Below are 16,354 nucleotides of genomic sequence, written 5' to 3' on the forward strand. Positions count from 1 at the left end.
ATTACGTAGCTCTGTAGCTAACTAACCCATTTGGTTTTCCAAATTTTTCAATGTTTCTACTTGGCTTTGAATCAAAGCGTCATTCTTTGCCATGTACGCTTTCAACAAGTTCTCCAAACTGTTTGATGCCTCAGCTTGAAGTGGTTTTGGAGCTTGTTAATTAAAACCTTGAGATTGGTTGGGTCTTTTCTGTACTAAGTAGTTGTTCGGTCTATTTCCTTGGTTGCTCCAAGAAAATTTAGGATGATTACGCCATGAAGGATTGTAGAAGTTGGACTGGGGTCCTTGTCCACTCCTATTTTGATATTGGTTCCCCACATAGTACACTAACTCGGAATTTGATGGATAATTCTCAAAAGAATTACCTTTCCCACAGTACACACAGGAAACTATTTCAAACGGGCTTGGTGGTTGAGCTGCAAAATTATTAGTACTATTAGCGTTTAACTGTTTTAACATAGAGGAAATAGACGATACCTGAGTTGATAACGAAGTGAAAGAGTCAACTTCATGAACTCTAGCTATGCGTCTTCCTGAAGCTGTTTGATTTGTTGGCCATTGATAGTTATTACTCGCGATCCTCTCGATGATCTCATAAGCCTCATTACAAGACTTAGACAAAATTGCACCATTCGCGGAAGCATCTACCATCAATCTTGTATTTCCATTGAGACCATAATAGAATGTCTCCAACTAGATACAATGAGGAATCCCATGATGAGGACACTTACGAAGTAACTCCTTGAATCACTCTCAAGCCTCATACAAAAACTCGTCATGTAATTGTTGGAAAGTTGTGATCTCGTTCCTTAACTTAGTGTTTTTGCTAGGTGGGAAATACTTAACCAAAAATATCTCTGCTAATTCCTGTCATGTAGATATGGAACTTGGTGGCAATGAATTGAGTCATGCTCGTGCTCGATCTCAGAATGAGTACGGAAGCAACTTTAACCTTAGTTTGTCTTCAGTCACACCGACTATCTTGAATGAATCACTCACCACCATAAATAATCGAAGGTGGAGATGTGGATCTTCTGTGGGCACACCACTAAATTGGCCCATTGTTTGTAGCATTTGAAACATCACTAGTTTCAATTCAATCTGGTTTGCCTCAATATATGGCCTTTTAATTCCTGGATTTAATTCACTAAAAAGTGGCACAACATATTGTCCGATGCATCAATCCCTATCATCGACAATGAGGATAGGATTTCGTACATGACTGGCATTATTACCTTAGTCTTCATTCTGATTCCCAAGGTCCATCTTGGCTTGTCTTTGAGCTGTTCGTTCACGACTTCTTTGTTTGAAAGTTCGCTCAATTTCAGGGTCTACAAGGAGTAAATCCATAATTCGATCTATGCACATAAACATCTAAAAATAAAATCACAAAAATTTAAAATAATAAGTTAGTAATGTTAGAAACAAATCAAATTGAAAATCAATAATTTCACGAGAAAAATGACTATGGCAACAGTTGACAATCCCTAGCAACGGTGCCAAAAACTTGTGACACGTAGGTTTGTGCAAGTGTACACAGTCGTTATCAAGTAATAAGTAAGTATTGAATTATCGTCTTCATAGGGATTGTATTTGTGCTAAATCACTTAATTTGTAAAATTATATTAACAATTTGGTAAATAAAAACACAATATAGTTGAGAAGTGGCGATTGAAATATATTAAACTAAATGCAATGATCCCTAATGCAAATTATCCTAAGTATGCAAACTAAATGAAATAGATTTTAGTAAAATTAAACACAATTTTGAAACAATTATAACATAAATAAAATAGGACAATTGCTTTAATTAAACTCAATTTATTATCAACATGCTTAATAACATTCGGAAAAATATTCCATGCAACTCGATCTTTCATGAGTTCGGAAACCATATTAGGTCCTTTCGAAATCCTTTACTTAGTAAATACATATTTTACTAATCCTTCTTTACTAAGGGTTTCTTAGTATCCGTGTGAAGTAATAGGGACGTGTCAGGTTTGAAACAATTTAATCACACAAATCTAAATACTATGCAGATAACAGAGCTTGGTCAGAGTTGTTATACAACCTACAATTTAATCGAGTCAGGATCTAAATTGAGCTTTCACATTTCAATTATATGTCCATTAGCCGTTGTCTGGTTTTGATTGCTCAGCTAATTCAAATGCATTCCAATCACATATGAACGAAATACATACTTGATTTTAATTGAAAACATGATCGATAGAGGCACAAACATTGTAAGCATGAATCAAATAAATCTTATTTAATCAAAGCAATCATCCTAGCTTAAATAAAATTAAGCTAACATTGTTGTAAACAAGAAAAAAGAACACATAGGAAACATCTCTAGATTAAATTAAAGAAAAGAAAGATTAAACCCAATTCAGAGTGGCTGTCACCCAAGACTCTAACTAATGAGGCTCCTTCGCTTCTTTGCTTTGCTCCTTTGCTAATAGTTCTCCAAGGTGGCCGTCCAAGGGTTCTTTAAGAGACTAATTTTGCTAAAAATCCTTATGCAAGGATGATGATAAGCGTGAGGGGAAAAGATAGCTGAGAGCATTGAGAGAGGAGAGAATGATGAATGAGTGAAGGATGATTGAAAAAGTGAGAAATGAACTCTTATTTATAGGTGAGGCAGGGGAACTAGTTTACTAAAAATAGGAGTGTCCATCTTTTGAAACTTCTTCCAAGGATGGCCGACCATGAATTGAGGAAATGTGGCTGATTCTGCTTGATTCTTGGTCAATTTGAATGCCACCACAACTCAAGGCTAAGACTCGGTCACTAGCAAATCTACAGAAAATCTCTGATTTCTTTAACTCTTCAAGGACCTTGTGTAATTAAACCAAAAATTGATTTATGATCAGCCATGTGCAGTCAAAAATTGGGTTGACTTGGTCCCCAATTTGGACGGTTTTGCAATTAGAAGAAAACTCTCAAACTTGTCCAAAAATAGTAGATAGTTTAGAGGACCAAATAATATAATTTTAACCACTTCAATTAATTAATTTACTTAATTAAATAAAACCTAATTTATTAATGAAATATTTAAAATGAATTATTAAATATAACTTTATATTTTATTATTTAATTTAATCATGAATGACCCACTTTATAGCTTAAAAATATAATATGTTCAAACTGATATAAAATAAGCCATTTTATGTATGAAAACTATATAATAAAGCATAAAATCACATTTTAATAATTTTCCTATCCTAATTTCATATTTTCGCATATTTCATTAATTTATTAAACAATTACTTTATTTTAACAGCAAATTTAAGTAAAAAGGTGATGAATTATATAGGAAAAATCCTATATAGCTTTCAGTTTACAAGTGCCGTTGGGATTATTACAACCTATTATGATTCCTGACTGGAAGTGGGAACGTATCACTATGGATTTCGTATCTAGTTTGCATGCAACTCCAAAAAAAAAAAGATTTGATCTCGGTGATTATTGACAGATTGACTAAGTTGGCTCATTTTATTCTAGTTAGAATGGATTACTTACTTGAGAGGTTAGCAGAATTGTATGTGTCAGAGATTGTAAGGTTACATGGAGTTTCGACATCTATTATTTTTTATCGTGATATGCGGTTTACATCGAGATTTTGGAGTAAACTTCACAAGGCTTTAGGCACTAACTCAACTTCAGTACCACGTTTCATCCTCAGACAGATGGGCAATTAGAATGAGTAATACAGATTCTGGAGGACATGTTACAATGTTTTATACTCGAGTTTGAAGGTAGCTGGGAAAAGTATCTATCGTTAGCTAAATTTGCTTATAATAATAGTTATCAGTCCAGTATAAAAATGATACCGTTTGAAGCTTTATATGAAAGAAAATGTAAAACGCCGTTGTATTAGTTCGAGTTGAGCAAAGCCAAAATGGTGGGTATTGATTTGATTTAAGAAAATGAAGCTAAGGTTTGAATTATTCGAAATAGTTTAAAAGTTGCATCTGATCGTCAGAAATCATACGCAAATTTGAAAAGAAAAGATATTGAGTTTGTTGTTGGCAATCAAGTGTTCTTAAAAGTTTCTCCGTGGAAGAAAGTGGTACGGTTTGGCAGGAAGGTAAAGCTGAAACAAAGATTTATCGGACCATACGAGATTATTGAAAGAGTCAGCCTTGTAACTTACAGACTAGAATTGCCTCTTGAATTTGAGAAAATTCATAATGTGTTTCATGTTTCAATGCTAAGACGGTACAGATCTGACCCGTCACACGTGATTTCTCATGGTGAAGTTGAATTACAGTCATATTTGATGTATTCTGAAGAGCTAGTGAAAATTTTAGCTTGGGAAGCCAAAGAACTTCAGAATAAACAAGTACCGCCAGTGAAAATTTTATGGCATTGGCATGGTGCTGAAGAGGCTACCTGGGAAACTGAAGAATCAATGAAATTACAATATCTGAATCTATTCTTATGTAACAATTTCGAACAATTTCGAGGACAAAATTTCCTAAGGGTGGAGAGTTGTAATAACCCGTTTTTCAGTGATATCAGAATAGTGGATTTGGGACCACAACTCCAATGAGTAAATTATTATTTTATTAATTATTTAGTGTCTATAGGATTTTATTGGGCTCGTATTACAATTTTGTAAAGAAATTTTAATGTTTAAATGCTTAATTTAGTGAAAAAGACTAAATCACAAAAGGTGAAAAAGTTGAGTTCTAATAGTTAGGAGAGTCAAATAGCTTTATAAGTGAACGTTAATGGACTTGATTGGTAATTATACCATATATGTTTATAGTGGATGTACATGGATTTGGTATTATTGAAATTTTGATATTTTTTTGAAGGAAAAAAAGGTAAATTTGTAAATAAAACTAAAAATAACATGAGAAAACATGTCCATCTTCTTCAATTCATCTTATCCTCAGTTAAATTAACATATAAAATATCTAGGGCATTCGGTCAACTTGATTTCATTGCATGTAAGTGTATTCAAGCCTATTTTTAATGATTTTTTATGTTTTTGAGATTGCTACAACTAGGTCCAGCTAGCCCGTACTTTCGTTTTTGAAACTATTAAAAATTTTAGAAGTTTCCATTGATGAATCTTGAATGTTCTTGATGATTAATATGTGTTTGAAGCTTTGATTGGGAAATTTGGTTGTTTTGTGAAGTGATTTTTGTTAGATTTTGATTTAAGGATTAAATTATTCAAATGTCAAAATTTCAAGATTTAGTAGCAAATTTGATGTATAATAGGGACTATTTAAGAGCCTAGAAAATTAAATTGTAAATTAGCTCTTAAAAATGGTCAAATTTGATGAATATCGGGTTAGAGGACTAAATTGCAAAAGTTATAAAAGTTTAGGGAAAATATGTCGTTAATGAAAAGTTAAGGGTTATATTCATTGAATGAAATGTGTAATATTTATGAAATTAATGTATTGCATTTAACTATTAAACAGATCAAAATTTAGATAAAAAAAGACAATAATCGAGGAAAATGGAAAATAGCAGATTAGCCCATGGATGTTGTTTAGAGTTGAATATTGTTTTAATATTGTTTAACTATTGCATAGTGTTTTAATAAGTAAATGAATTTCTATTTGTACTTTTACATTATAGTTCCTTAGTTCAAGGTCGATAATTAATTATTGAATGTTTGCACATACGTGCCCCAGTTTGTACTTTGGTACTCCTGTTTGCACACACGTGCCACTATTTTTACTTCGGTACCCCTGTTTGTACTTCGATACCCTTGAACACATTTATGCATGTTTTTTATACTCTAGTAACCCTGAAATCTAATCATGTATTGACTGTATCTAATTGTGTTAGATTGAATGTAATTATATGATCTTACTAAGTTATGTAAACTTACCGATTCTTGTGAATTGTTTTGTAGAGTTTTGTTGCTGACACTTTGGAAGGATCAATCAATCGACTCACACTATCCATCAAAGTTGGTAGTTCTTATATCTCTTAGGGTAGTGGCATGTATATGTGGCTAAATAAGTTGTTTTGGTACAAATTGATACTTTATTAGACTATGTCAATAGGTATTTTATCATACTTGTAAATAGGTTTCTTTTGGTATAATTAGAATGGTATACAAGTGAACACTTGTGGTATGTCTTGGTATATGACTGAATTAAGTTACTATGCAAAAAATGGATCAATGTTGATAATGGTTTAGTTGTTAATGTTTTGATATAATTGTGGTGTATATGAATGGCACATTGGTTGGTTGATTTAGGACATTAAAATGGTATGTTTTTGTAGTGGTGAATGATGTTTATGTTCATTAGATGCATGTTTAAATGGTTAGATTGGTTAGGTGTGAATTGCTTATGGAATGACAAATATTGGTATGTTTAGGTATGGTTTGACGCCTTTTTAGTGTGTACAAATTGTTCAAATGGTCATGTATGAATTCGTCTTGGGAACGGCTTGTTTTAGGTGAATTTTAGGTCCACATGGCCTGGGACATTGGTGTGTGACTAAGCCGTGTGTCGGCTGTGTGTCTCTTGAAGGTTTCTTTGTACACAAGTCAGTGAGTTGCACGGCCTAGTACACAGCCTAGTACACCGGTGTGTGACACAATTCCGAGAGTTACGTGGCCTAGCATGCGGGCATATGACACGACCGTGTGACCTTACTCAGATAATTATACGGGCAAGAAAATGAGCTAGGACACGGCCGTGTGTCCCTAGTTCAAAGGTTACACGGCCTGAGACACGGGCGTGTGTCTCAGCCGTGTGAGGCACACAACCTGGCCACATAGCCTTGTGATCTCTCTATTCAAATTTTTGTAGCTTTTTCTTACACTTTCCTAATGTTTTCAATTTAGTCCCGAATAGTTTCTAAGGTATTTCTAGGGCCTCGAGGGCTCGATTTAGGGATAGAATGAGCATGTATGATTAATATATGATATATTTATGTTAGTGAATGAAATATTGTTTAAATGTTTCTGATTGTACAATAATGTTTCGTAACCTTAATCTGGTGATGACTACGGGTTAGAGGTGTTACAGAAGTGGTTAGCCACAGTTTTAAGCATTCTATAATGTCGTGGTCCTAAAGACCTCTGTTAATTTTGTTTTTGTGGAGTTTTCTCGTGATATGTTTCAGTTTCACTTTTAATAGTCATTTTAGGACCTAAAAGATCTTACAACACCAGGCATGTTTCAAAATTTACCTTGAAATCTAGAGTCATGTATTCATCCCACATCTTATACTTACATTTTTCGATTAAGTCATCTTTCGATAGTTGGATGAACTGAGTGCTAATTTTATCATATGATAAAAAGTGGGTGTTGTCTAATTTCTTTCACTCTAAGTTCGTGTTTCTTGGTAGGGTCATTTGGTTAAGAGTAACCACTAAGTTACTCAAATTCTATCAATACGTATGGTCCCTAACTTGATTAATATTGGAAAACTCCCTAGGTTTTTGAATTTTTGAGGTGCCAGATTAAGGATTATTATTTGACAAAGTTTATCTATGTTGAATGGGTCTTCCTTCATGTAATTTCTTAGTTTCATCTACAAGATTTGAAAGCTTTAGTGATCCCTCTATTGGTTCCATAAAAGTTAACATTTCATAGAAAGTTTGAAATAGGGTCGAGACATTTACCTCGTCATTTACAACTTGACGTTGTTTATCCTCTAATTTTGATGAAACCGATGTTGTCAAAAGAGCAAATTCAGTATTTGAATCAGTTGTCAATTCCACTATTGACTCTATTTTACGTTGGACACCCTTTTCTACCATTGTTTCTTCTTTGAAGTCACTGATAACTTGGTGTAATCGTAGATATGGATTATCTATGTGTTCGTCAGATCTGATTTTGTCTACACTTTGTAAAAAAGTAATTTGAGTTATCTGGTATCTACCAAATCTAAATAGTTTTCATGTTATGTATAGAGGTGTAAACTAGAAAATATGTAGGATTTTTCCTATATAATTCATCACCTTTTTACTTAAATTTGTTGTTAAAACCAAGTATTTTTTAATAAATTAATGAAATGTGCGAAAATATGAAATTAGGACATAGAAATTATAAAAATGTGATTTTATACTTTATCATATAGTTTTCATGCATAAAATGGCTTATTTTAGATTAATTTGAACATATTATATTTTTAAGCTATAAAGTGGGCCGTGCATGATTAAATTAAATAATAAAATATAAAGTTATATTTAATAATTCGTTTTTAATATTTCATTAATAAATTGGGTTTTAATTAATTAAGTAAATTGATTAATTAAAGTGGTTAAATTATATTATTTGGTCCTCTAAACTATCTACTATTTTTGGATAGGTCTGAAAGTGTTCTTCTAATTGCAAAACTGTCCAAATTGGGGACCAAGTCAACCCAATTTTTGGCTGCACATGGATGTCATAAACCATTTTTTGGTTTAATTATACAAAGTCCTTGAAGAGTTAAAGAAATCAGAGATTTTCCTAAAGATTTACTGATGACCTAGACTAGTCCTAAGTTGTTGTGGCACTCAAATTGACCAAAAATCAAGGAAAAATTAGTCACATTTCCTCAATTCATGGTCGGCCACTCTTGGAGGAAGTTTCAAAGGATAGACACTCCTATTTTTAGCAAACTAGCTCTTTTGCCTCACCTATAAATAAGAGCTCATTTCTCACTTTTCAATCATCCCTCATTCCATCATCTCTCACTCATTCATCATTATCTCAACTCTTTTAGCTATCTTTCCCCTGCATCATCCTTGTATAAGGATTTTAGCAATTAAGCCTATTAAAGAACCCTTGGTTTGCCACCTTGGAGAGCCATCAGCAAAGGAGCAACGCAAAGAAGCGAATGAGCCTCGTCAGTCAGAGTCTTGGGTGACAACCACTCTGAATTGGGTTTACTCTTTCTTTCTTTAAATTTAATTTAAAGATGTTTTCTATGTGTTCTTTGTTCTTGTTTACAACAATGATAGCTTAATTTTATTTAAGCTAAGATGATTATTTTGATTAAATAATATTTATTCAATTCATGATTATAATGTTTGTGTCTCAACCGATCATGTTTTCAATTAAAATCAAGTTTGTCTTTCATTTATATGTGATTGAAATGCACCTAAATTAGCTGAGTGATCCAAACCAGACGATGGCTAATGGACGCATAATTGAAATGTGCATGCTCAATTTAGATAATAACCCGATTGAATTGTAGGTTGCATAACAACTCTAACCAAGCTCTGTTATCTACATAGTTTTTACATTTGTGTGATTAAATTGTTTCAAACCTAACATGCCCATTTTACCTCACACGAATGCTAAGAAACCCTTAGTAAATAAGGATCAGTAAAATGCGTATTTACTAAGTAAAGGATTCCGAAATGACCTAATGTGGTTTCCAAACTCATGAAAGATCGAGTTGCCATGGAATGTTTTTTCGAACGTTACTAAGCATGTTGATAATAAATTGAGTTTAATTAAAGTAATTATCCTAGTTTATTTATGTTATAATTATTGCAAATTGTGTTTAATTTTACTAAAATCTATTTCATTCATATAGTTTGCATACTTAGGATAATTTTCATTAGGGATCATTGCATTTAGTTTAATATATTTTAATCACCACTTCTCAACTATATTGTGTTTTTATTTATCAAATTTTTAATATAATTTTACAAATTAAGTGACTTAACACAAATACAATCCCTGTGGAGACGATAACTGGATACTTACTTATTACTTGATAACGACTGTGAACACTTGCACAAACCCCAGCGTTACAAGAGGCCATTTGGAATCCAAGTTGTTTGTCAAGTTGGGCGTTCTCGTTATATGTAACATAGTTGTTTGGAATTCTTTTAGATGATTTAGAATGTTTCATTATCAATATAAGTTATGATTTGTGGTTGATTTAAGATATGACCTAGTTGGTATTATGATAGTTATAAAAATTAGAATGAGAATATGCCAAATGCAAGATCAATATGGACTTCATCTTAATATATCAGTTAGTTTATTTATTCGCTAAGAATAGTATCTGTAAGTACACATCCTGGGGGGAAAGTATTTTGTTTGAAGGAGAATCCGTCGAAGGTAGGTTCTGTATGGATATTCTTCTAAGAAATACATTTGTTCTAAGAAGGAAATAAGATCTGTATTGACTACTAATATCTGGAACTAGCCAAAGAGTGAACTGTGAATAGATATGTCAAGTATGAAAACTGGTGTATATGAACATGTCTAATATTAGGAAAGTATCCGCCAAAGCCAGTGATGAAATCCAATAATAGTCAAGAAGAGGAACCCAACTAGAAATGCTTCAAGGTAATCTGGGTTAAAACTCACTAAGTTCACTTGAACTTACAAGTGTTTGTTTATGTTTTAGGTTTTACTGTAAGAGTGGGTACTCCAGGAGGGATCAAGTTAGGATTGCACCAAGGTAGCAAAGAGTTGCGATATTATGCATATAGAGGGCATCATAGGAGTATGGCGTATGGTACACTGTGTCATGAAGAGTTTGCTTGTAACAAAGTTTTATGCTGTTACGTTGTACACTGTTTAATACTTTAATGTAATTATTTAATATTTTCTTTTAAATTATAGAATAGTGCAAAAGAAATAAAAGTATGTTTAGAATTAGTTTACGCTGGATGTATAAATTTTATGTTAAGTGTTTTGTGTTGTAACATCTGATATCCGAATTTGGTGATTCAATGATTTAGGTCGGGTAGAGGATGTTACAACTCAAGTATAAGCTATACATTTTTGTATTGTCGAGCAAATAGGCACACCACCCGCTTAATCACAAAGCAAAATTTATACATGTCAAAAAAAATATAGTACCATTCGCCAACACATTATTAAAAAAAGTGCACATGAAATATAATTGTATTCTCTATCCTATTATTTTATTTGCAATAACTACCACCTGTAGGGGAAACTTGTGAACGATCTCAAGATAAGGTCACTTTAAAAGCTACCACTCAACTAAAGGGGACTATTGTTTTATTCCTAGCTCAACTTGGAATCTCCATTGGGCCACCCAAGGCCCACTAAGTAGCATAATTGGGTAAGAACCCTCATTTAGCTATAAATACCTAAAGATATAATTTAGTTGGGGGACTTCTCTCCACTTGAAACCCTAATATACTAAGCGTTCATGTTGAGTCTTTCTACCTATCTAACTCTCAACCCTAGATAGGGTAAACCGACCACCTTTGACGCTGTCCCCTCATTTTCCTCTTCCGTCAATACCATGTATCATCAAATGCAATTTCCTTCTTTTAAAAAATTTTAAAATCAATTTTTAGTAGAATTTGTCTCCTAAATATAAAATATTTTTATTTTTATTTTTAAGATAAATAAAATATTATGTATTGATTAAGATTACGCAAGATAATGATATTAATATTATAATAGATATGTGTTAAGCTATGTATCCAATTGTTGCAGTTTTACAATTGCACATAAGATTATTTTGTGATAACCTTTGTACCTTGCTTTATAATAATAATAATTATAATAATAATAATAATAACAGTAATAGTAATAGTAATAATAATAAAATAATAATAATAAATATATATTTATGAGATTTCATCAACATTAACCAAGGATATGTATTATCATATTCATTTATACTCTCCACCTATTTGCTCCTCCTTTGTTTAAGTTCCTAATGGCCTTCATAATAAAAAAAGCAGTACTTTGCAATTTGGAGTGGTGGCATCCCTTTTCTCAATTTTAATTAATAAAATGCGTATATGCATGTCAATTCCAAATAATATTAAGTAAAAATTAGGCACCTTGATTTCGAAACATTAATATTTTCTATTAATTAAGTTGATATAAATATGGACCAATAATTTCGTGAAATAGACATAAATCGGTAGCTATCTTATAATATAAGAAGGACCATTAACAAAGTGGAAGCTTTTGTCCTATCCCCAACATTGCTTTGCTTTTTCATAAACCTTATTTTATCAATCAAAGGCAAGGGTTAATTCTAGGCGTGTGACAATCGCACTCATCAATCTTCCACTAGCTTTATTTGTTAGTATCCATATTTTTTTATATTGTTGAAAGCTATACAATATATAAGGAAAAAAGCGATACCTTTTGAGACACCATAAAGAAAAGGTAAAATACTCGTAATAGTTTTTGATTTATTTTCATATTCTTGAACAAGTTTCTATGCTTTATTTTATCTAAAATAAGTCGTCATCTTTTGGTTTGCATCCATATGGCTCATATTTTAAATGAAAATTTGATATAAGTATATATTAAAGGTTAAAACCTTATTTGGCTACAGATCAGAGGTTTAAGAATTTATTTAATTGCAAATTAAAGGTTATCGGTTTATATGTAAATATTTTCTTTTTCTATTGAAAATTTTTATGGAAATTTTAGGTTGAAAATTTATTATTATTTATTTATAGAAATTAGAGCTTCATCCAATCATATATATATTATATAAAATCAACTCGAGCCATAAGAGTTAATAGTTGTATTTTACGTAGTATAAAAAAAACAATAGGTATAATATAAACATTGTAACTTAATAATTACAAATTTTGTATTTATTTAAAAATTTTCAATATTATTATTGTCTTTTAGTTTTTATTTGATTTTTATATAATTTATAATTAAATATATAAGAATTCTTTTTATTTTTTAGTTAATTATGTTTAGGTCATCTTGGTCCTGTAATGCAAGAAAAAAAACTTTATTTATAAATCTTAAATTTTATTATGATATATTTTACTCTTTTATTTTATGTATAAATAAATTTATTTATATAATTAACTTTTTTATTTTTTAATTAATTATGTATAGGTGCCAGAAAAAATTAATAACATTTTGATTCAAAATTAATTAGGTTTACATTTTAAAATTCTGAATTTCATAGACTTTACAAACTATTTATATATACTTTAATATTGTTGTTATATTTTAATTCAATATTATGCTTTAATTTTTTATTGTTTGGAAGTTACTTTTTGTAGCTTTTAATTCGATAGAGGTTACAAACAATCATTTATATATATACATAAATACACACATACATGCAACTATTCTTTTAGTTCGTTTTAAGTGATAATTTTATTTCATTTTTAATGATTGACTTTTCTTTTTCTTTTTCACCGTTGCCTCTACAAAAATATCAAATTTAATATCTTATTATCGATGAGACCTATGGTTTACTGATTATAGAGCTAATATTTGTTTCCTTATATTTGTCCTATGAAAAAAAGGAAAGAAAAGTGTTCTTAAAACATTGAAAAATTTTCAGATAAAATTTTCACCACAAAAATAGATATATTTCAAGGTTTTTCCTCAAATATTATTTTAAAGTTTAATATCTAAATATTTCAATTATGCTAATATGGATTATACTTCTACTATGATAACTTCTCAATATTTTATAATTTGTTTAAAAATTTTATAAGCCACATACCAAATCATTAATTTTTGGTTGTTCCTTCACTCATATATATTTCATTTTGATAAGACGTTTCATGCTTTTATTTTATTTACTTCAAAATAGAAGGTATTTACTCTTTATGTAACATTCCGAGTTAAGACTTGGAAGTTTTGGCCTCACCAATAAGGGATCACTGAAGGAAGAATATAAGTAAGGAGTTTGCTAGAGATTCGTCGAAGCAATGTGCACCAAAAGTTGCTAGATTCATTAAGAGTTGTGCTCACCAGTTTATTTGGCAAGCTAGATTCGCCAGTCTGTTTGGTGAGCTGAGTGTTCACCAGTTTAGTTGCAAACTAGGGTTCGCCTGTTAAGTTGCGAATTAGGGGTTTGCCAATCAAAGTCAAGTCAGACTGAAATTAGGAAATTAAGATATTGTGTATTTAGGATACTTTTCATGCAAGTAACGTTCTTCTAAACCGACTAGGGTTTCCTAAGTCTAGTTGGGTATCCTAGGATCACTAAGACACTTAGTGCCTATAAATACAACCCTTATTCCATGAAAATTCTCTCATCGATACTTTGTTGTCAAGTCTCTGTCCTAAACCAAGATCGTACCAACTAAGGTAAGTCTTTGTCCTGTTAGGGTTGATTGTCCAAAAAGCTACGTTCGCTTGCAAGTGTGAATTCCATAAGTTTTGCCTATTTAAGTAATATGTGTGTTTGTGTATGTTACGAACCAGCCGAACCATCTACCAGTAAGGATAAAGGCAAAGCAAAACTTGTTTAAATTCTCAGCTTTATCAGTGACTGCTTAAGAATTGTCATATGTGTGCTAACTATCATGTTTTTAGTATGAATGCTTAGGGTTCGCAACTTGTGTGTGAACTGTTATGTTTTTCAAGAACCTTGTTTCTAAACTATGTTCCAAGAGTAAGCTTTCCAATAAAATGTTGTTTTTGAAGTTCTAATACTCTATTTTTGAGATATATTCTTAAGATATTTTTTCAAGCTATATTTTAAAAGTATAGTTTTATAAGCTATGTTTTTCCGAGCTCTTTATGTGAGCGCTAGGTGATAAGTTTTTCTGCGAGCTCCTTGGTGAGCTTATATGTTTGATATATTGGTATACCAAATATTGTGAGCACTCACTTATAGTTATGTGATTTGGACATTAAGACTTTGGGACATGTGAAGAGAAAAAGGAATGTCGAGCTATGCTCTATTCAATGAGACATGTTGGTAGCTTATGCTTCACTTATGCGACATGTTAAGGACTCTTTGAGTTATTCTGATGCGCTATAAGGAGATATACGTATCCAACAGATAAGATAAGTTAAGACAAGTGTGAGAACATGTTTTATGTTCCTTAGTCATTCTGATAAGACAAGTATGTGAACATGTTTCATGCTATATAAGGTTCGTTTTCAAACAAGAACAAGCTAGGTTCTTTAGTATGATTTTTTGTAAGTACATGCGAAATTGTTTTCAAACTTTTATGATTTTCTGACAAGCAGATTCAACGAACTGGGTCTCACACCTTCCCAGAAAACCTAACATGCGATATAATTTTTCAAACTAAGTTTTCTTTTTGTGTTAAACTTTGTATTTTTAGCATACATTGATGATTTTTGATTATTCACTAAGTTCCCAATGAACTCTCTCACTCCTCTCTCACTTCACAGATAAATTGGTTGCATATGGCAATGGCGAGGTAAATGACTTGGCGAGGCTCATCCCTGAATAGATACCGAGGAACCTAGAAAATAGGCGATGAGGTTTTATTTATGTGGATTTAATTTTATCATAAGCTACATCTCATGAAAGAATTTTCTTAAGTTTACTTTGTCTTATTTATTATCAGTTTTTGCGAACTATGCACTAAGATATTTTCTTGATAACCTATTTATTCCTAATATTAATAAAAACTAAATTTTTCTTATTTATCCTTGCATGCGTGCTATGTTGTATTATTTTAATTTAGTTAATGACTATTGTATCTTCAAATGCGAGTCATTTTTGTAATACACAATTTTTCTGCCCGGGCCCGTAAAACATTTTAAAGTCCAAAAACAATTCTTTTACAAACCCAATAGTGGGCCTAATACCCACCTAAGCCCAATTACCCATTACAAACCGAAAGACCCAACCTAAACCCTAGCCCAACACAAAACTAAAAAACTAAGAAACCCTTGGTAGCAAGCCTTAGCCGCCACCTCCAGCAGACTCCAGCCACCGCAAGATTCAGAACCGGCCTCCTCCACACGCGACACGCCTTGCGCCATGCCCCCCACGTTCACCTGCAAAGTGGACTAAAAGAGTCCAAAAAGAAGAAAAACAATGTAAAAAGAGGGATAATAAGTTGGTTTTTTCCTCTTTTCGGGATATAAAAGGCCGATTTGATTTTGTATTATGGGGGGATTTACGAAAAAAATACAAAGAAAAACTGAATACAGACACAAAAATCTATTTTTGAATACAAAGGTGATTTTCTTTTTTTTTTCCTTTGTTTTACCTTGTTGGTGTTCATCGTTCTTTTATTTTTTATTTTTATATATATTTTTATTTTTTTCCGTTTTTATTTTTTTATTTTGCTTTAAATAAAAAGAAAGGGAAGAGAGAAAGCTTACATTTTCGCCGGAGCCGACGTGTCGCCACCATCTCCGTCGCAATCGGAGCTTCGATGAAGGGACAAATAAGCGACGGCGCTCAAGGGTTAAAAGAAAAACCCTAGCAAAGCAAAGCAGTTTTTTAGGGAGAAAATGAAATAAAATGTGTTTTTTAAGCTTTTTTTTACTTAACTGAAAAGCAAAACGATGTCGTTTGGTGAGGATAGACCCGCGCGTCGACCCGACCCTCATGACATTTGCGCAGTTAGGCCTCCCTTTTTGCAACGCGTTTTAATTAAACCCTTGGTTCCTCTTTTAATTTGGCCCAAATATTTTACCTTCATGACATTTTAATCCACGTCGCTGCG

The 16,354-nt window shown here is 31.9% G+C and overlaps 1 long non-coding RNA gene and 1 other non-coding gene across 2 annotated transcripts; one reads left to right on the forward strand and one right to left on the reverse strand.

Moving 5' to 3' along the window:
• Nucleotides 1-709: 709 nt before the first annotated feature.
• On the forward strand, nucleotides 710-816 carry LOC121215013 (small nucleolar RNA R71). The gene has a single exon (XR_005910748.1). It is a non-coding gene; the product is annotated as a small nucleolar RNA R71 (small nucleolar RNA).
• Nucleotides 817-15,404: 14,588 nt separating this feature from the next.
• LOC121214885 (uncharacterized) lies at nucleotides 15,405-16,130 on the reverse strand. Its single transcript, XR_005910635.1, has 2 exons — nucleotides 16,008-16,130; nucleotides 15,405-15,689 (listed from the first exon to the last, which is right to left on the reverse strand). It is a non-coding gene; the product is annotated as an uncharacterized lncRNA (long non-coding RNA).
• Nucleotides 16,131-16,354: the final 224 nt, after the last annotated feature.

The sequence above is a fragment of the Gossypium hirsutum genome, chromosome D02 (genome assembly GCF_007990345.1).
Source record: "Gossypium hirsutum isolate 1008001.06 chromosome D02, Gossypium_hirsutum_v2.1, whole genome shotgun sequence".
Lineage (NCBI taxonomy): Eukaryota > Viridiplantae > Streptophyta > Magnoliopsida > Malvales > Malvaceae > Gossypium > Gossypium hirsutum.